The 22,224-nt window shown below is 44.8% G+C and overlaps 1 protein-coding gene across 2 annotated transcripts in view; it reads right to left on the reverse strand.

Moving 5' to 3' along the window:
- Positions 1-17,374, reverse strand: part of LOC137858507 (uncharacterized) — a 100,447-nt gene extending 83,073 nt beyond the window's left edge. Inside the window, exons 1-3 of one of the 2 annotated variants that reach the window (XR_011097792.1) lie at positions 17,174-17,374; positions 12,452-12,659; positions 3,719-3,794 (exon numbers count right to left, since the gene is read on the reverse strand). The gene's annotated coding sequence lies outside the window, so the exon portion shown is untranslated. The remainder of the gene's footprint in view (positions 1-3,718; positions 3,795-12,451; positions 12,660-17,173) is intronic. The other variant, XR_011097793.1, reaches the window with a different exon arrangement.
- Between the last annotated feature and the right edge of the window lie 4,850 nt (positions 17,375-22,224).

Here is a 22,224-nt window from a genome sequence, read left to right on the forward strand (position 1 = left end):
TGTTGTGTATTTGGACGTGGCCATTTCCATCAGAAAGAGAACCAAGACCCAGGCAGCAAAACTCCTGCACCTGCATGCTAAGTGGGGGATTAAGACTGTTTGTACCGTGTGGTGTGTTAAACAAGGAGGGACTGGGACTACTTAACTGGACAGAAGCCCTGCACATGTCAACACTTAAGCTCCACCGTAGTGATTTTCACCCAGCTCTTAGCATATGACCACTGCCCTCTGTGCAATTCTAAGATGGTCCTTGTCCAAAGAGCTGTACAGATGATGAGAAAACGGGTGCAGAGAAATACAGAGGGGGAGAAAGTTACAGCAAAACAACCTTACCAGTGCAGAAAGCAGAGTTATCTCCATCGTTACTTTGCTATTACCAGCACATGCCGCAGGGCTGGGAAGCCAGCACAAAGCTGCAAGTGACGGACTAATTGATAAGAGAGTTCTCCTGGCGCGCCAGCAGATGCAGAGATTATTGCTTCTGCCACATCAAGCCAGTGCTGTCCTCGATAGGGTTTCTGAGAGAAAATCCTCGCTTTTGATGTCTGCTAGTATCATCCAACAGATCAGATGACAGAGGAATGAAGAATACTAAGCATCACCAGATAAAGCAGTCAAGAAAATACACGGAGAATGCAGGACAAACTGACGGCAGGCTTCCTAGCCAGTTAGTTTAGAGTTAAACATCACGCAGCTCTTGTCATTTCTCTTTCTCCCAGTAATTAACTGGGAGAGGGAAATGGGCTAGCAGAGCTCCTCGCAGAGGGCCTTTGGCTGCTCTCTTCTCAGGGGAGGCAGGACCAAGTCCTACCACTTCAGCCCTCTGCCCGGCTAGGTAACAGGACTGCACATAGAACTCCCTTCACCTCCTAGTAAGGACTGGCCGAAACCTGCTCAGTTCTCATTTCATCTGGCAAAAATTGATGGGCCTTGATCCAATAAGCAATCCCAATGTTTACAAATCACTACAGCATGCCGTGAAAGTAAAGCACATCGATCACAAAGCCAGTGAGTTCACATGAGAGGACAGAATCTTTACGAATCCTTTTATTTTTACAACCTTTCAGTAGTAAACCCTTCCCACTAGGCTTACAGACTTGCGCCTAGCATTTTATATGAAGCCAACAGATATGCAGACCACATTGGAAAGGAAAGGTCTCTCTTACTTCACACTGAAATAACGTTGTACGCTTCTTTTCAAGCTTGAAACCACGAAGAAAGGCTACAAGAGTCTGTAAACGCCATTTGCTCAGCTGCATGCTTTCTGCAGATAGGGATTTTTGTTTTTCTCTGGTCTGCTGTTATCCAAGAGGCTCTGAACAAATTCAGACTCTTTTTCCCTGGGTGCAGCTTTGCTACCCTATACAGAATGGGGCTCCCAAGGAAGGAGCCTGCTGCAGGCAAGGGATCCCTCCCTAAGAGGTCATGAATGGCTAAGGGACTCTGCAGGCAAGCAAGGCACGTGGCAGACAGTGGTAGACGATGTTATGGATGGGTTTAGGGACACCACAACTACAAATTCGAATACCGTGGCCCTTTACTGATAGCCTGCTGAGAGATATTTATAAAAAGCAGCTACACTCTCATTAAGTGTCATACAGACAGGAAAAAAAACAAACAACTTCAGATGTGTTTTAAGACCCCAGTTAGCTCATATTGGGCCAGGCTATTTATCTAAAACTTTAATAAATAGGATTTATTATACAGCTGATGTATAATCCTTTTAATGTTTTATCTGACATGCGTTGCCGGATCTGATTATCTTCTTTTCTCTGTTTTTCCCTTTCATTACTTAGAGATGTAACGTTTGCACTTCATAACATTTATAGTTTTGCAGCAAAATGGTGTTTGAGCAGCTTATTTGTGAAGGCTGTATTGAAAATATCAAATGCTTATGACTGTCATTACATTTGTTCTGTGGTTCTCTTTGAAGATGCCAGATTTTTAATAACATTTCTGCATGTATCCTACTCTAGTAGCAGATAAACTACTCTGACAACTAGAAGGTGATGATAGCATTTACTGAGCAGAAAGCTGTATTAATTTTTAGAGCCACAAAATAGAGAACTGAGCTATACAGATTATGAACTGTTATTATTCAGCACAATAATGCGCAAGAGCCACATACTGTATTGATCTGCAGTTACTGAATCCAGATAATCAGTGGTTGGACCTAGACCTGAGCAGTAACTATAGTACCCCGGAGATTTGGAGTTGCCTAAAATGATGAAAACATTACTGAGAATTTTGCTACTTTGAATTTTTTTCGAATCTTTTGAGACCCTCATTCAAGAAGCATTTTAAACAGAGAAGTTTTTAAATAGTGAAACTGAGAGGACACATTGAGAGCACTTTTTGAAAATTTAGCCCCTTGACATTGCCTCTATTACAGCAGTCCTAAAATTCTTAGTAAAACCGTAGGCCTGACCATGCTAAAATACTCCAAGTTTTGCTTTTAATTCATATCCGAGTTTATGGGCTAAGAGCCACGTCAGTTTAAGCCAGTTTCATACCTTCTTGTGTTACAAATGCTGCCTGTCTTTCAGCTGGTAGCAGACACGGTTCTGCGAACAGAGATACAGCACAGCAGACTCCTCACACACAAACATGTTACATGACTACACCAACCCACATTTCCAGCCACATACAAGCCAGTCTTTCTTTGAAGAAACTTCAGCCCGTATCAGTGTTTGCCTCTCCTGGGATAACCTCATCTTAAAAACAAACTACAGCCAGAACAAGCAGCACTCCTGCTGTTCACACAGGCCTGTATCTCCCAAAGCTGTAACCCAAAGCCAACAAGGCAGCACTGCTTCCCAGGAGTCACAGCCTGCTCACACACTCAGAAAAACAAATGTAAAAACAAAGTAAAAACACCAGTTGGTGGCATACACCCAGACAGCACTAATCCTCCCATACGGCACAGCACAAATGTTTGGAAGCCGCAGGACATTTCTGCTTTCTTTTATATTTGAAGAATTTGCTTCCTCTCTTTCCCAAAAAGCAGCTTACAGTACCAGATGACAGTCTGAGCAAGTGAGAGTGGGGAGCTGCAGCCAGAGAGCTGGAGGAGTCACCCAAAGAAAAGCACTGTCTGGTGTCAGAGACCAAGTCCTGGCCTGGAGCAGCATCCACCTTTAGTGTCTGCTCCCCAGCCCCTGCCTCACACAGAACTCTCTCCTGCTAACCATCTCATATCATATGTTAAACCAGTTTTACACTTGCCTTTACTATCCTCTGCGAGCCACTGTTTTGGTACAGGTAATATATTTTTTTCCAGTAACAATTTTTGTCCCAGATGGATGAAGCATCACTCAAATTCTGCAGGCTGTGTCTTTCTGGGGTACCTCTGATCTGTCCCAGTCCAGCTGCTGTTACAATTTCCCACTTTTTGTCCCTGTACCCTCAGAGCCAGCAGAAACTTAGCTTAGCTCTAAGTATTTCACATCCACTGAATAGAAAGAAAATCCTTTGGCACTTCACTTGATCTCCCTGGTAAATTAGAGACTAGAGCGTGATCTTGCACAACTGGCCCCTCTATCAGTTCAGATCTCCATGAGTTTTCACAGAGCTCCCACTTGCTCTGTTTGTTCCCAAAATTATGAATTCTGCTACTCTGGAAAATCCTGACTGTGCCTATGGGTGACATTAGAGTTTTTGAGCTTTCAGCTCCTCATGGGCAAAATATCTCATTCAGATAACTGTTAATTTCACTCACCTCAAAATCTTTTCTGCAAGAAGCTATTAAATTGCTAACCTTCATTTTATCACTGATATTTGTCTTCAGTCCACAACTGCAAGGAGAATAGAATCAGTGAAGATTTTATTAAGAACACATATACACAAACAAGCACGTATATAGCCAAGACTTTTCTACTGAGTCAGCTCTAGGGTCAAGAAACCAATAAATGTTTCCCTCTATCTGCATTAGGAACCGCGTCCTTCTGCATGTTACCTCAAGACAGTTGCTCCTGAGCTTCTATTCTCCTGGTTTTTTATCCCATAAAAACAGATTATTAACATACTATTATTTGCTTCTGTAACTAAATTTTAATGTTACGAGAAGGGAATAGAAAGTACGGTTATTAATCTCCAAGTGAAATGAAACCACTGATGATAGCTTCCCTTCACTAAACCTGCCCATTACCTCCACTTGGACACTGCAGTAGCAACCACTCCCTAAGGGACAGCCAAACTGTTTACCATGTTTATTTAATACCACTCCCACTCTTATTTACGCTTTAAACAATTAAGTTAGCATTCAGAAGAGCACAGAAAGCTGAAGCAGTCTCATTAGCTCATTTTGCTGAGGAAAGTGTAAGCAAGCGTCAGCAGCACAATATTTTCTATAGTAGCAATCTCCATGGACTACCTTTCTACCACAGGCTTTTGAAGGGTGCTGTTCATACAGGTTTCTAAACATGACCACTTATTTGAAATACTCCTTCTGAGACAATCTGACATGCTGCATCACAAGGTTTGTCCTTTTGTTTTCTTTAATGTTTAAATATGCCTTGAAAAGCATTTCAAGAATTCCTTTTACGGCACTTTAAATACTTTAATTAGACTAGAAATTGAAATTAACATATAGAACAACAACAGAATCTCCAAGAAATTTAACGAACTCATTTACTGCTTTTTCTAATTTCAGAATAATGCAGATCCCTCGAATGGGCAATTCCCTGAAATCTATTCATAGCTCTGCATGAACAATTTAACTTCTTGGGTGGTGGGGGGAGCCCTTCTTCCTTTCCTTTCTCTTTCCTTTATTACTGGTTATTTTTGCTATGTATTTCCCTTTTTAAAACACCTGCCATGAGTCTGAAAAGAGTTAGTGAAGTTAACACATCTTCAGTGTCAGTTTTGTGCACTGGAAACATCCTGACCCTTAGGAAACCCTAACAGGTACACCATGATTTGAGGGCAGTCTAACACCAGCCCATCTCTGCTGCCCCTGTGGCCTGGCCACCGCAGGACACGGACACGTTCCCTGCAGGCCAGCACAGGGTGCTGCAGCAGCACCAGCTCTATCCAGTCCTTCACCATGCTCCGAAAGGAGGAAACAGAGCTCATCTTCTTGGGCATCTCTTCTCCATCTTCCCTAGGTGGGAGGCAATAGGAAATCAGAGCCTTTTCAGGAGTGTAAGGTAACTTTCATTTTATTAAAAATAAAAAACAGCCTTTTAGGAGGCCTCTTTAAAACCTCTAGAGAAAGCATAGTTTAAAAGGCATCTTTAAAAACAGATAATTGTGTGCTATTAAAATTACATCCCATGACTCGAAAGGGACTCAAAATCTGATTAACACTGAGAAAATTATTTTCCCTGTTGCAGGAGCGAGATTGCCTACCTGCAAGGGCCACCACCCCTCTTCCAAGCAAGAGGACAGAGGCAATGAAGAGGGCACAAGTCTGGCGTAGTCTCACTCCCCTTTCCCAGATGGCACAGAAGTCCAGGGGAAGCTGCACAACCACCCTTTCGCAGGTCCGGGTCATACAGGGATGTTTTCTTGCGGCAAAAAGCTAGCCAAGGCTGCATTTTAACTAACAGTACCCAGTGGTACTACTGGCTGATTTTTATAAAGAATTGGCCTCAGGGCTTTAGTGCAACTGGAGCCAAATTGCACAGCAGCGGTGAGGGAGATGCAAGTATTGAACTGTATGAGACTGGGAAAAAGCCAGGGGTAAAGGGAAGTGACAGCACCACTAAGCCTGAGGCACTGCTGATTTTAAAGGTCTAGCAGAATCTGTACATCAGTGACCCTGGGTGAAAAGCATTATACAGACTTCAGAAATTTTCATTGGCCACGAAACTGTGTAAAAATAACCATAAATGCATTTTTGTTACTGCCTTCTGCCTGGTGTTTAGGCAGCAGTCCCCAAACCATAACCCTTGCCACTCTGAATCAAGTTAATATGGCAAACAGAGAAAGCACAGAGAGCTAGGTTGTGCCCCCAGCTGCTCTGAGTCAACACGTTCCTCTGAGGTCAGGCATCCTCGCAGCAGTTAGAGATGCTGGTGATGCAGCTGGCCTGCTCCCTCTCGCTCCCTCGCAAGAAATTTGCGTTCATTTACATGTGGGAGACACAAGCAGCAGGAGAAAACAGAGACTTGATGCAGGTCTGTGGAAGCAGGGAGAGGGCGCGTGCTGATGGATGCTTGGGAGGCTCATGCCTGCACCTTTGTCAAGGAAAGCAAGACATCCCGTCACGTGCAGTGTCCTCCACACTCAAGCTACCACTGCAGGTTCTGTCCTAACAGCATCCTGACCTGAAAACACAATTAAATAATCTGAAGATTTGAAAAAAACAAGGATTTAAAGGAGTGGACCAAGAGTGATACACTACAGCCTCAGATGGCTGTTTTTCTTCCTTGGTTGCTCTACTTAATATGAAACATTAAAAAGAAGTAAATGAAACTATAGTTTGATTGCATCAAGGTGGAATGCCACAAAAAGTTGTTTGGGAAAAAAAAAAGAAGGTGGAAAAAAAAAAGTTTGAAATTTAAGTTCCTGCACTACCTACTATCAGTGACAAGAAACAGGATGTTAGTTTTATGAATGTGATGTCAAATGTTGGCTTTTCTCACCTCATAGTTATCAAGCAAGCTGAACACTGCAACTGTTTGTTCTATCTAGAAACTGGTGTTTGCAAGTATTTACATCACTTTTGTTCAGTTTATTAGTGAAGACATTGTTTCTAGTGTCTCTTTTATAGGGTCAACCAAGTTCAAGAAAATCAAACATTCCTCCCTCTTTTGTTTCACACATCAGCCCTAATAGGGATCAAAGAACTAACAGTGGATTCTTCTTGCTAGCGGGGGATTTGCATCTGAGTTCTCAAAAATGTGGACAGAAGCAGCAAGTGGAAGCATACTAATGTCTGGTAATTGCTTATTTCGATTTTTCTTTTTCCTCTTTTATTTAAATGGAAAAAAGAAAAGAAAAAATAAAAAAATGAAGAACACAAAAGCAACAAGATCCCAGAGAAAGAATAAAACCCAACCCTCTGGTTATGGCAGCTGCAACTGCTGAAAAAGACCCATTAGCAACATGCAAAGTGAAGCGTGCGATTCTCCCTTGGACACGGCAGCACAATGCTAAGTGGAGGCCTCACCACATCTCTCTGATGTTCTTCCTCCCTCCTAAGCCAGGCTGTGCAGTCCAAGACCTGCTCACCTCTTGCCAGGAGACTCCAGTCCCCGAAGGATTTATTTCAGTGACCGGGGATCAGGTGGCTCTCATCCACTGGCAAGTTTTTGCTCATGAAACCTGAAGAGTGGTCACTCAATTCCCCACTCATCGGCTGCATCCAAGAGAAATTTTTAATACATCCCCAAGCGCTGTTGCTCCAGCTGAGCAAAGGCAGGTTCTGCACACCACATCTCTTGAGCATGATATGCTGAGGTTCAGTTTTACTGGAAAACCTCCTGAAAGCATGAAGAAATTGCTGGAACATGCCACCAGGGACTATAGCTGCTAAAGGAATGTATCAGATCCAACTTGTAACAATACAATGCATAGCGCAATGAACAATGAATGATTTCAAGAAGTCTGACATTTTCTTTCAAATCTTCAGTCTCTACAATATCAAAAGGAATCGACTAAGTGCATTTCATGAATCATGCATTTCAAGACAGGAGCTCTGGGTCCATTTTTAAAGACCACTTTTCTTGCCAATGGCATACCATACGAATTCATGTGCAATGCCTATGTCCAAAACTGAGTTTGAATGACCTTTATCAGTCATTTAGTTTATTGCCATTTAAACTGTAAGTCATGTCTAGTACTGACAAGGGTGAAGTAAACAGCTTTGCTCTAAGAAAAGTGCAAAGTGCTCAGACCTCACTTTGGGATTTGGACCAACTCCATAATGAAGGCCTGCAAAATAACTTCTACCCACTATCTACCGTCTATCCACTGCATACCATACATACCCTCATATGGAAGAGGGCTGCAGCTTATCTACATGGATTTACAGTCGTGAGCTTTTTTGCCATCCTATGCTGTCTGGGAGCATTTTCAAGAACAGTTTGCAGAGAGTAATCCCAGGATGACGCTCAGTGTTTCTTCAGATGTTTTTTTCTGCAGTTAGATAGTGACGTTGTGAAGAACACCAGGTTAGCTTGGACCAGAGCCTACCTACTGAGCAGCCTAGTGGAGAGGAGAGAAATAACATACAAGAAAGGAGGGGGAAGACAAACTAATTACTTTTGAAACCATAATAATAACAACAGTATCTTCATGGACTCATTTCTCCTGGTCCCATTTGTCCGTTAGAGATTAAGTAAGGAGTTACACACTTCTCTGTGAGCCTGTATCTGGCACAATGCACACTTCTGGCCTGGAATAATTCTCCCGGGACACATTGAGGACGGATTATATTTGCAACTGCCATGTCCCTGTCCTGTAACAGGAAGTCTCCCTGACAACATGAAGGGTAGATAAGGACAGATGGAGCAGAAAGAATGAAGATGTAAATGGACTTTCCCACAAAACCCTGCAGAATTAGAGTAAGGACTTTTTGTATGGAAAGCAGTGAGAAGAAAAAGAGAATGTCCTGATTTTCCTATCCCACAAGGGCTGTGGGATGGGGAGGGGGAAAGCAGAGGGAGCGTTTAACCGGAGCAGCGTTGCAGCACAATTCCCTGTGGCTGAAGAGGAAGGCAGCCGCAGACTGAGAAGGACATCTGAGAAGTCCCTCAGTATAAGCAGTGACAGGAAAACCCTTCAAGTGACTGAGAGAAAAACCTGAGTTCTGAAGGGCACGGAAGCAGCTAGAAAAGGGCGTTCTTATTAAAAGGTATGAAATATGCATATTCAACAACAACAGAAATCAGTAACAGGGTTACTCCCATTACTACAGCCTCAAGGCTATAGTTACTTAAGTACACAGAATTTACCAAGATTATTTCATTGATACAGTACTTGATCAGTAATTCAATTACCATGCACAAGCCTACATCAAACAGCTACACATGCAGAAGATATCCTTGGCATACTTCCCAAAACCGAACATTCATGCATCTTTCATATGGCCAATATAATTAAATTTACGTGTACATGTAGCAGAACAAGCACTTTAAGTAATAGGACATAATCCTAGCAGTTTAAACCTTTTTTTTTTTTAAAAAAAAAAAAAAAAAAAAAAAAACTCTACTCCGCAGAAGAAAAAGCAAGCATGGGAAGAGAGGAAAATAGAGGCATAAGAACATATGATGAACTTTTATGATATGATGCACTCCATGATGCTGTGAATTTCACTCCTGGGAATGAGGACTGATCCAAAGCCTGCAACAGAGCATGGATATCCTCCCACTGCACTGGCATACGGTTTTGTGTCCCATCGACAAGTCTGTGAGAATGCAATGTCCTGCATACCCCCGTGACTCTCCCCATGGTCGCTGGAGACCTGCAGTGCCTTTGCCCTGCAGCCCTGCTCCACATTGCTTCATCCCCACCTGGTCTCAGGCACCCCCCAGCCCTGCACGTGCTTTGGCTGTACTCCTTTGGGCAACATCCAAGTCACAGATAAAGGTAAGGAGGAGCAACAAGATGCAGAATTAAGGCTTACATTACTACTCCGTTCCTCAAAATGTCAGGCCAGCATATTTCAACATCACCATGTCTTACATTCTTTATTGGGTTAAATTCTGGCCAAAAAAAAAGCATTAGATTTCCATCTAGCTGTAGTAAACAGTGATTTATTTGATACACATTTTAGTTTAGTGACACTACATTGGGCAGTTAAAATTTAATGGGAATGTTCTCCTCCAAACTCTTCCCATCTGGATTATATAATCTTTAATATCAGGCCTCAGTCCACCGATCTGTGGGCCTGAAAGTGGTTACACTACTATCATCCAATGAACTAAATCTTCTCTTTGCCTTTTCTTTAGGGTTTATTTTCTCTCCCTACTCCCACTCCCTCCATAACGCTAAGAGTGAGCAGAGGGTTAACAATAATGAAAATGTGCATGTAATACTAATAAAAACCTTTGGTTTTAAAGGCCACACTTGATAAAAATTTATAAGGGCTGAAGTGCTCATAAATTTTACAACCTACTACACATTTTCTGATTTATATACATAAAAAGGGCCCAGTCATCCACGTAGCTGAATAGGCTGATGGTTTTGTATGTACAGCCCCTGTTAAGCAGACCACTTGTTCAATATTGCCTGTGACTATGGGAGGTATCTACAGTCCTATTTGTTTCCAGGTAATTACATGCACTACTGTAGTCAGGGAGCTACACCATCGAGAGCATCTTTTCCTCTGTTTTGCTTGACTGAGCCTCTTCACTAAACACAGCGTGGGCGACAGGACTGAGCTCCCAGGAAGGTCTGTGGTGATCTTCCGGGCTCAGAGGCAATCGCCACTTACACACGGGTGCCCTGGCTGTTCTGCTAATTGCCACAGGAGCTCACAACGGCTCCCACCTCCCTTCTTTCCTGGTCCAAACCAGGACTGGAAAAATCAATGATTACACCAGGAATTTTAAACTATTTAATTTCATCATCCTGCAGTAACCTGCCTCAGAGCTACTGCTAGCTGAAGAATACGTGGTTATCAGGGGAACAGACTAGCTGTGCTATCTGCTCTCATAATATTTTGCAGGGGTCTTAGACAATATTAAACGCAGCGTTTTGGAGTCACACACCAGTGTATGCCCATGCAATGTTTTCCTCCAGGCAAATATATCGCGTGCTGTAAAGGCAGCAGTGCAAGGCTTTGAAATGCCAGGCCCAGGGAGCACCACTGTGACTCAGAACAAACACTGGTGGAGCTAGCACACACACCAGCTTCTCCAGAGCAAAAGGAGTGAAAAAAGTGCTGCAGAAAAAGCTGTTGGGGGAAATTTCTTCCTTACAAAGGAACATTCTTCCTTTGCAAGCTGTTTGGTAGCCTTAACCATGAGGGTTGTCCCTCCAAAATTCCCCCAAGTCCTCCCCCTTTCACTGCTGACCGTTTTGTTAACCACACAAAGATCTGATTGTTCTCTTTATCTTGCTGTGTGCTTGCCAGCCAAGACATCTGATGGCACTGACTGCTCTCAGCTATGTGAGACACCATTTCTGGTTGTCAAGCTTAAATACTCCTTTTCCCTTAATGCTCTCCTTTAGTCTCCAAGCAAAATGCTGGGAACTAACATTCCTGTGCTAGGGAGATATTGCTGGGAAGAGCAAGGATGCCAAACTGCCATAACCTCAGAACTTCTGTTAATCTATACTGCACATCTGTAGAATGGGTATCATCATTCCTTAATGGGCATAATCCTACCAACTATTCCTGGTCTACTCAGACTACATGTATAATGAAGACCCCTAGGAAATTAATATGGACTACCCATATGATATTTATATGTCTAGAACAAGTGGAGAGAATCACAGTGAAATGTATTTCACCTCATATTCAGCCTTTCCTGTGAAAACCCTGCTTTCAGGGGATTTTTGTCTCCAAGCTTTTAAACAGATTTTTTTCCTCCATTGCTATTCTAGCTACTAGAAAGGCAGTAATCAGTTCGTTAGCAGGGTTCACAAGGATGACCCCAATGTCACCTTTGCTTTATATTTTGCAAGGGCATGGTTCAAACTCTGTGCACCTTGCCTCCAAAGAACGCAAGGCACACTGTATGAAGTCTGACAGATGCAACAGCGCAGTGGTAAGACCTGTACCTTCTTTCAATTCCACAGGCAAGAGCTAAGTTAGTGGCCCAAACCCCGAAAGCACTGCAGGCAGAACAAGGACCAGATGGGGGTAACATCCTAATTTAATCTTAATCCTCCATCCTTGCTCCGCACGCCGTGCTGCTGTACAGCAATTCTGCTCCAAAGTTTTCACAGAGCTGTGCTATAAACAGACGGGTGAAAACCACCCCCCAGATGGACACAAAGAGCCAGGGAAAAGTAAGGTGTGCTATTTGTGTTTTACTGTGGCCTTTGTACCCCAGCTCGGCCTGCAGCAGTGGTATCACACACACGTGTGCCAGCAAACAGGAGCAAAGAGCTCGCTGCAGCACAGGCGATGGAAACAGAGCAGGAGCCAGCAGGAACTACCCAGGCCAATATGTTCCCTGCAAACACCAGAGTACCATCAAGACCTTATTTCTTCTTCACCAAGTGAAATCTGACAAAGTAGGAGGAGCCTGGCCATGAACAGATAAATGAGAAGACACAGACATGGTGGCATTGATAACTGTACCTGCCAAACTCAACTACAGCAACAAAATACTGCCTCCGCTCTTGCAAGCTGCTGGTAATGCCAATGGAGCCAGGGGTGCAAGCTGGTAACACATCTCCCTGTACAGCAGATGCACGCACTGAGCTGCTCCTGGTCAGTGCTACCTTGTGCCCCATTAAGTGCCACCACATTTTCCAAGCAAAACTACCCCACCACATGTAAAAAGGAAGGATAGCCTCTCTCTCCTGAAGTATTTTTAAATGGCTTGCTTACCACGTGGCTTGGATTCATGCAGAACATCTGGGTGATGCCTAATTTCAGGCTTCCTCTGGGAGCTCCCCACCTCCCTCCCTGTGGCAACTGCTCCACACGGATTTGCAGCAGTGTCTTCTGTCATACTCCAGGTTACAAGTGGTTGTAATGGTGCAGGAGTTTCACTCAGCAGCCTTCCCAGCAGGGCAACCAGGAGCTCTGTTGTACCCTGCAAGAGGAAGGGGAGAAGTCTGCTAAGTGCCAGCCCCAGCGGAGCATCCACGTGCTGGAATCAGCCTTTGACAAGAGGCTGCAGAGACACAGCCACACAACTGCCAGGCAGCTGCCCAGCTGCCTTGCTTGCTGACCCTTCCAGATAAGTCAGGTTTTACAATTTGTACTATTAGCTATGTAGCATTGAACATATGCTTCGTGCGCCGCACTGAGCCCCCCTGTGCTCTGTAATCACTCCAGTTTTGGTAGTGCAAACCTCGGCAGCTAGATGCCAGCTAATGGTTTGCACACAATGCTCAGAGATGTTACTGCGACAGGACCTGTCTCTGAGCCTGCTAACCACGTGGTCAGGTTCCCAGCAATATGCTTCAGCAAAGCACGAAAGCAAGAAGAGACTGCTCGAAAGGATGTTCTGCAAAGCACAAAGCCTTATCTTAATGCTCTTCCCAGCTACCACCCCTTAAGCAGTCACTCTTTTGCTGAAGGAGCAGAAAGAGGTCGAGTCACCTTATTTCTTGCAGGGTAGGCAGGGGTTACTGCAGCTCAGAGGCTGTGAGGCCACGCGCTCGGCACCTTAACCACATCTGGAGGCCAAGGATAGGACTGGCAGCCTTACGACTTAATACCTCCAGCTTCTGCCAAGCAGTAAGTGCTCCCACGATGAGGGAGCAGCAGGTAAGATGGGAGTAGTAATTCAGTGAGAGCTCCACAAGCCGAGCTGGCAGGCAGCGTGATCGTTCTGCAGTTGTATTTACCACCAAAGGCAAGGGAGCCAGGCAATAAAAGCAACCACAGCTCAAAAGGTAATTTCCTTGCCTTTTTTTAAAAAGGCTGAAGACCAATTTAGGGATGAGGAGGAACTTAAACAAGTCAGCTTTTCTGGACTGGATTCAACACCACAGAGCTTGTTTACAGATATCTAACCTAACAATCATTTAAAAACCAGCTTCCTGGGGCATCCCATTGCAATGCAGAGCGGCGCCCGCGAAGCTGTCCTGCCTGCTGCAGCTGCGTGCCTCTGCTGAGCCCACCACCACATTAGCAGTCCCACGCGTGCCGAGATTTGCATAAAAGGAGCAGTTATCAGCAATTATGGCTTGCCAAGGCAAAATTCTTCAAGGCCGCTTTACAACCAGTGACAGATGTAGCATTCCCAAGTTTAAGCTATAATTTATTCTTAGACTGGGCAAAAACATAAGGAAAACACACTGTGTGTTTTGCAAAACCGCTCATTTAGGCATCTGAAAAAATAGTTTTAAAAAGGGGGAAGGAGGGAGGATGAATAGGGACTAAAGGAACGAATAAACTGCAGGCACAAAGACAGAATTTAGAATTCAGGAAGGGTGACAAATATCCAGACTGATTTGCTCCTGAACAGGTTGACTTTTACCTTTTTTTTTTTTGTTCACAGCAGATGATACCAGCATCCCATGTGGAAAAGCTGTCCTTTTCCTTCAGGGTTTAATCGCAGGTAATAATCACAGCGTGCAGGCCTTTCTCCAGCTGCATTGCCAATATCAGACCAAGCACATGGGAGGGAAAGGAAAGAGAGGCTGTACCAAAGAGGAAACCCATTCCCTACTAGGGCTCTGAGAAACACAGGAACTTCTCACTATCGACCCCTGCTATGAACCCGGCCCTGCAGAAGGAAACACAGGCTGTGGGATGCTCCATGGGTCTGGGTGCCAGGACATCCAGGACCTGCTGGAAGTCCCTCATACCTTGGCTACATTTCCAGCTCTCCTCGTTACCAGTCCCACTCAGTATGCAAAGCCTGTGGCAGAAAGGGTGAGTGATGTGGAACTGAAACTTCTGGGAGGCATGCAGCATCACAGGATCATTTAGAGAAGAAGGGACCTCGGAAGCTCTCCAGGTCCAACCCCTGCTCAAAGCAGGGTCAGCAAGGATGTGCAATGGGGTTGCTCAGAGCTTTAGGATGCGCAATGTCAGGTCAGCACCTCCATTCTGCATACTTTCCAGAAAGTAATTCACTCTCCCCCTCCTCAAGCTAGGTTAAGTTTTCTCTCATCTGCTCCCTTTATAGAAATATGTGCCCTCAGAGGCCACCCAGGTGGCCACAAGCACGCAGTCAAGAACCCTGGCAAGTGAACCCACAGATATGGGGAACGCTATCCAAGACAAAGTCCTACTGCCCTACAGAGGATCTTTCTGGTTCTGGCACTGAGTACAGTCTGCATATTCCTGCCTTCAGGAGCTTTTCCAGCTACAGAAGTGGTGCTGGCACCACTCAGCTCAAGCTGATCTGGAACAACCAGCCCACTAGGAGATGGCAGCCAGGAGCCCATGGCAGCAATTAGCACACCCATCCCACCCCGGGGCACACGGCGCTTAGGATCCACAGTGCAAGTGTGTTTGGGTTCGGTTCAATCCATCTCCAGTGTTAACAAGCAAATCAGTAACGAACAGAAGCAAGAAGATAGAGACTCTGGACACCTTCCTGATGTCTTTAAATTTTAAGCATGGTATGTTCAGGACCTTCTCTGGGGAATCAAAGCATTTTGATCTGATGCTATAAATGATAAGTGAGAGGGGTTCAGTGGTTTCTGCAGGCTTTGGGCATCTATAATTCAAAATCCACTGCATATTTCAAACTGTTTTCCTATTTGATACAGCACAAGCGAACCCTTCTGAGAGCGAAATGCTGTACTGAAGCTGTGAGTGACTGACCCTTTTCCAGTCCAAGCTATCTTAAAAAGGAACTTTAGCACCAGAGCAGCTTTGCTGAAAGCTGACCCCAGTGCAACTCTGTGCACAAGCTCGGGATCACAGTAACTATCATTATTAGTACTGCAGTATTATGCACTCAGAGGTCACGGCACACCAGTACTAAAGCCTAGTTTTATTTGCAAAACTGGAACTATGCAAACACAAGCAGGACCCACAAATGCAGACCCACAGGGCACTGAAGGTGGCTCCTGGGGCAGGCAGCTGCAGCATTTTCAGAGCCTGACCGAGTGCTGTAGTCCTGGGCCAGGCAGTCACTTGGTGGCAGCGAACCCTGCACCCGCAGGTACTGCTAACAGATGGAAAGGGATAGCATGTGTTCCTACGGTTTCGCCTCTTCAGAGGTTTTCCCTGCTAAAACCAACAGGTCTTTCCACCTCACGCAAACTTTATTCCCCTAACACTTCATCAAGTTTAGTCTGACTTTGCACAGCAAAGCAGAAAGCCACACGCTGGCTGCCACAGCCACCACCAACTAAGCTGCTCAGAAACAAGCTTCCAGAATCTTTCAGGATGTGCAGTAGCTCAGAGCAGTATTCTCAATGCCCTGTTTTTAAAAACAGGTGAACAGCCTTGACTAAAATAAGAGGAATTTTAGAATACGAGCCTAAGGCTGTGTTTGTAGAAAAGATCAACCCAAGCAATTAAAGTCTGGCAAAATTACCACCAACTAAAAACAGCTTGTGAGTTCCAGGAAACCACAGCGAAGAAAGCACTGACACATCTATTGTAATTCACATGCAGTTGTTCCCAGCGCTCTGCCCACACTGGATAAATACCAAGCCTATTTTTGCCTATGCAAGTTTTCTTACCTCCGCACTTATCTGTGTCTTTCTCATTTTGGCATGAAAACAAGACAACATATCCGTTACAGGTAAGATACTCGATATACATAACATCAAAATTCAATCTTCCCTGACACAAGTGACAGTTGAATCCCCTTCAATTGAGAAATTATCCTCAAACCTCAGAGAGCAGGCAAAAGGAGAGCTATGAGGGAGGCATGTACTTCTTCCTGCAGGGTGGCAGGTAACAATTCTTTCCTCCTTGCCCCACAGTAACACCTCAACATGTTTCTTGGCCCCTCCAGCATCCCAGGCTATGCCACTGCCCAAGGAACAGCCTAACCCTTCCCATCATCCATTGCACTTTTAACAAATATATGTATATATTAAAAAACAAACAAACAAAACACTGTACCCATTGTAAAAAGCAGGAAACAAATCCTTAATGAGCTACCTGCAGCTCCAATCCTCTCTTACAGGGTCAGGCCCTGCACAGGATCAGTAGCATTTAGCTCGACTCCACAAGTGGAGGCAGGAGCCCTGGAATTACCTGTGGGTCACTTCTCATCCAGGCTTTCTTCCATGGCTCCGCACCTTCCTCTTGCTCACTGCATGGTCAGATCAGATCTGAATAAAATCACTTACCTGCTATCCTAATATTCCCTTCCACTGTGCTGAGACCAGACACTCTTAACTGGGACCAGGCACACCTGGCCAGGCCTTCAGTGCCATCTGTCCTCCTCCTCTTGTGATTAAAAACACCTGAGTCATCTGTCCACCCTCCTCCTTCCCTCCAAGACTTCTCTGTTCAAGTTTCACCTCTATTCACCCTTTATATTAGGATCTTCTACTCAGTTATGCTAAGATGGTAAATACATCATTAAATTATCTGGAGGCATAGAAGGAGAATGAGCTGTAAGGTTACCAGGACAGTCTTTGTTCCTAAGGATGTATGATTCCCCATAATGCAGCTGCTTACCAGCGAGGGGCAGTTGTGTGTGAGGCTCCGCTTCTCTCAGCTCCAGCTTCTCTCCAGCTCCGGTGCGCCCAATTCCAGCGACTTTCAGTACGAGCTTCTCTGAGCAGTTTGCTGAGTCTGGCCGAACCTATCTTCATGAGGCAATCAGTGTGCCTGCTCCGTCCTGGTCTCCATTCTGCTAGCCGGTTCCTTTTCATTCCTTTTTTTTTTTTTTTTTTTTTCTTTTTTATCTTGAGGACAGGCTCCCCTCTTATACCCTTCTCTCCACAGTTCTTTTCCAAACAACTTTTCATTGGTTAAACAACTTTGAACGTAACAACAACAGCAAACACCCAGAAACATCCAGGCCTTAATGGCTGGAGAACAAGAAACCTGAGACTGCATGGAGTCTCCTCAATCACCCTTCTTTGTTCCCTCTAAACTCTTTTACATTCCTGATGGCCTCATCATTAAGAGTCTAATGTTATCTCAACCACGGGGCTTTCCAACCCCCATGGCCACACTCCCAAATCTCCCCCTTCTTTATTAATACCAACCATTTTCTCTACACGAATTACCACTCCATATAGAACACCTCGGCTGTTTCCTGCTGGTTTGGGTGGCTTTTTTGGGGCCCTTTCTCCAAGACCTTTTCCCAGAGGCGTCAGCCACCACTCCGGAACTGGCTGGAACCACCCAGAACTACCTGGAAGCAACCAAAACTGAATAGAACCATCCAGAATTGCCCCAAACTGCCTAGAATTGGACAGAACCGCCCAGAATTGCCCCAAACCGTCCAGAACCGGACAGAACCTTCCAGAACCCTCCAGAACCGGCGGCGGCCCGCAGGGGCCGCTTTCCCGCCCTGCGGCCCCTGAGGGGAGGCGCGTGAGCGCTCCCAAATGGCGGCCCTGAGGCGAGCCCTGCCCTCGGGGCTGCAAAGCCTGGTGCAGCCAAGGGCTCGCGTCTAAATCCGTAAACCCACTTTGAATGCCCTTGTTTTGAGTATCCAACAAACTGAGGCACCTGAAAATAAACCCGGTGCTATCCTGCCGTAACGATGGTGGAGGACCCTGTGTGGAGAAGGGGCTGGTCTGCTAAAGTTGTCCCAGGAGAGGACAGCCTTCAAGGAAACCAGCAGAGAAATTAGGCTGTAGGGAAAGTTAAGTGTTTGCTAAAAGCCTCTGGTGAAGAGGAGGGAAAGAAGGTGACGAAGTTACAAAACCCATCACCGATCAGAGTAACTGCTTGTTTAAAACTTCAACAAAATATCCAAAATATTTTATCAAATCTGCTGCTGCTGCTGATTAGCCTTTAAAAACAATGAATAGCATGACTGGATTTTCAACACATTCCCTGAAATAAAGAACTTTTTTTTTTTTTTCTTTAACCAATGCTAATGATGAATAATGGGCTGGAATTAGGCAAGGGAAAATGGAGGATAACATTTCTCTTCCCCCACCATACATGTACAAATGTATGTTGAGACAATTAAAATGAATGCCTTCCTGAAAAAAAAAGTGGACTCGCTTTGATTGGTTTTAAACTCCTGCCAAGGTTTTAAAACCCGCTGGATCTGCTGCCAAATTTCTTTTATGCTGTTGATATAGACTTTGTTTATTGATTTTGGTACAGGCGAGAAGGAACGAACCTGCGGTTGTAAGCACTGTATCAAGCTGTTGGACTGCTGCGTTTTCTGCCATGGGGATCTTACGTTGGTCACTTTTTCCAAACAAGTTACCACAGAAAGCTACTTTTGTGTCCTGCAAAGTCTCCAAGACATTAGATTTGCTACTTATAAAAATCAAAACAATACCAACCCCCCCACCCACAAAACAGCACCAAGGAAATTGGTGTTTTCATGTCACATCCCACCCTCTTCCATCTAAGCAGATCTTCAGAGTCAGAGTTGTTAGCACAGAGTTAACACCGAGCAGAACAGTGGTAGCCATGCATATACTTGCACCTTGCAGGCTGGATGCCCCAGAGCAAATCACCCCGGATAGAGCCTGGGGCATTTTCCTTGCCAAGAGCAGGGCTGCCAGGTTCCCCCCTTCTTCTGCCCCAGCTGTCCATACCTCAAAGTGCAAATCTAGGTGTCCTGAGCTCTCCAGTGCAGGCTAAATCCCAACGTGAGCACAGGTTTCTGTGTATGGCATGCATTTGGTGGACAAGTCAAGTGCTGGACACACACTTTTTCAGAAGACACCTCGCTCTTTAAAACACCGTCTGCTGATAAACATTGCTGCATGGAGCCAGACTAGAGCTGGGATAAGGGCTGCATGCAGTAAAGGGGAGCAACAGACCGTAACTTTAAAATAGCTAGGAACTTGGAAAGAGTTACACAAATCTGTGTTCTTAATTTTTTTTTCCAGGAGGAAAATCCTACCTACAGCAAGTTCACTGTGAGAATGCATGCCTGACAACACAGATAATCTTTGATGTCACACGTTAATGTTCCCGTGCAAGTTATGAGGCAGTTTCCAAATCTCACACTTAATCCTGGTGTCTGCTGTTGCTGAACAATTCAGCCTTCTGTCAGCAGCTGTCTCTGCTCCAGTCACAGAAAGGCTCATATTCGGCACAGCAAAGCCATTATTTATAGCATGGCATGCTACTGCAACAGCCTCTTCATGTTCCTTTTCATAAGCAATTGCAAGTGGAGTACAGAGAGGAGGTGACCAGTGCTTGAACACACATCCGTGGCATGCTGGGAACCACCTCAGCCAGGCTGATGCTCTTTGGGCAGGCACAGGGTGCAACTTTCCCAATAAAATCCTCCAACCTACGATTTCACATCAGCTCCTCTGGCACTGCAGGAAAACACTGTGTGCCCTCCTCACACCCAAGCATGTGCACAGCCCAACATACAAAGGGCATCTTGGAGAAGACCATCATCTGGGATGTGGCCTAAAGACCACCTGAGCTTCATTAATGGGCTCCCTCCCAGCCCACCTGATTGCTCTTCAAAAAAGGAGAGAAGGTAACTCAGCTGCTTGCATTAACTGCAAAGCTGGTTGGTCTTCTCAGATGGCAACCCCACAGCCCACATTAAACAATTGTATGTGGCACAGGAGGCATTGATTTAAAATCAAAACCATACCAAAGACAGGCTGCCTTAGGTTAGGTTGTTCCTGCACCTCAATAACAGGACCTTGGCACAGAGTCCAAGGGCAGTGAGTAAGGACCTATATGCACATGAGAAAAAGCTGCTGTATGTGTCATGTGCAGCCAAATAAAGGAAACCATCAAGCTGAGAGGAGTGGAATAACAGGTCCCTGAAATTCAGATGTGTTATGAACTATCCCTTTTACCGTGACCTATTCTTTTAACATCTTTATGTTCTCCAAGTTGCAAATTAATGGGACAAGATGCCACCACCTGTCACAGTATTTTAAAATAATGTTGGCAGATGGAATCCCGTGAGCTTTCTTCATCTTAAGGAAAAAGTAGCTTCAGTTATGACCCAGGAAAACCAAGCAGATATAGGGGAAACTGATCGAGAGTTTAGTAGCCCCATTCAAGCAGACTTATTTCATTAATCTATTCCAATGCCATTTTCTTGCCAACACATGGTGAAGAGCTGCAAATGCCTTCTTTGGGCTGGAAAACCAATGAAGCTCCCTGGGTAACTGCCTGTCCAGCACAGACCCCAAGTCTTGCTCCAAGGATGTCAGGGAAGTGTTTGCAGCCAACTGACCGCAAGGACATGCTCGGCAGAGGGAAAGCAAGTGGCATCTTTTCTAATTGAACAAGACAATTAATGGATCAAAAAGGTTTGTTAGGCTGCAACAGTGAAAAGGTATCTTTGTCACTCAGGGATGCTTGGTGCTTAATTGTGCTGCTTAGAGGGATCAGCAGTTAACCCTCAGGGTGTGACCTTCCTTGCACAGACATCTCAGTCAGGCTTTCCTAGCTTCCAAAGCAAACTGGCAAAGTTGGTGCCAATCAGAGCAAAAACCCTAGGACAATTCTGTGGATCCTCCGAGGTTAACCCTTGGTTTGGAAACTTCCTTCTCGTGCTATCCGCATCAAAAGAAGTTTCTTTAGAAACTTACAGTCCCTCCTGTACCAGCCATCCGCAGTAGTCTTCCAAATTAAAGCAAAGATGAGGAAAGCATCATTAATGCTCAGTTCCCTCAAGGACTGGGAATATCATAGAAAGGCCACTGAAACTTATTAGTCACATATACAATTGTGCAGAACATGTTACTGTATGTCAGGCACATCTCAAAATACACAGTAAGTATTCTTCCAGTCACAAAAAATAACCCTCCCAAGCCCAAGTCTCAGCACATGTACATATACATCAAGTTTCTGGAATAATTTCACATCTTATGAGTCACATACAGTCATCCCTTATGAGTCAACCCCATTGTTTCTAAGCATCGTTCTTATGCTTTTTCATTAGGCTATAAAAAGAGAAGAAAGCTAACACTGCTGATGCTGCCCCTCTCACTGAAATAATTGAGCCCTCTTTGCCAAAAAAAAAGAAAGGTAGGATATTCCTCTGGTCATTAAGAATGAAAAATGTTCCCAAAAGTGGGTATAGTGGGGCCTCAATCAAGCTAAAGGTGTGCGTGAAAATGTGATTTGCTTTAATAAGAGTTTGATGTGGTACATTTCCAGCCCCTCAGTTGCCAGGTGTGCACCCACGACCTTTCAAACACAGGGAGCTGGTAGCAGGACTCTCATCTGGTGCTGAGCAGTCCAGAGAGGGAGTCAGCTGCTTTGTGAGGGTGCTGTGAGTGTTTAATGAAGAGATGGTCCTGGCAGGCAGACAGCTCCAGGTAAGTGGAACCTGTGGTATTCCCTGTGGTAACACCAGAAAAAATTGCCTCAGAGCAAGAAAAGCTCTCCAGCACAGGTTTAAAATGCTCACCTGTATAGGCTGTGAAGTATATATATTTTATTTTATTTTATTTTCCTTTGAATTACACCACTCTCTGATTGATTTCCTGCATGTGAATAATGAGATAGCTCCAACTGAGTGCTTCTCTGAGTCATGTATCTTGCCCCCTTTTTATGTTAGCTACCTGTCAGATTGCAGTGACAGCTCCATTAGTTTAGGA

The sequence above is a fragment of the Anas acuta genome, chromosome 6 (genome assembly GCF_963932015.1).
Source record: "Anas acuta chromosome 6, bAnaAcu1.1, whole genome shotgun sequence".
Classification (NCBI taxonomy): domain Eukaryota; kingdom Metazoa; phylum Chordata; class Aves; order Anseriformes; family Anatidae; genus Anas; species Anas acuta.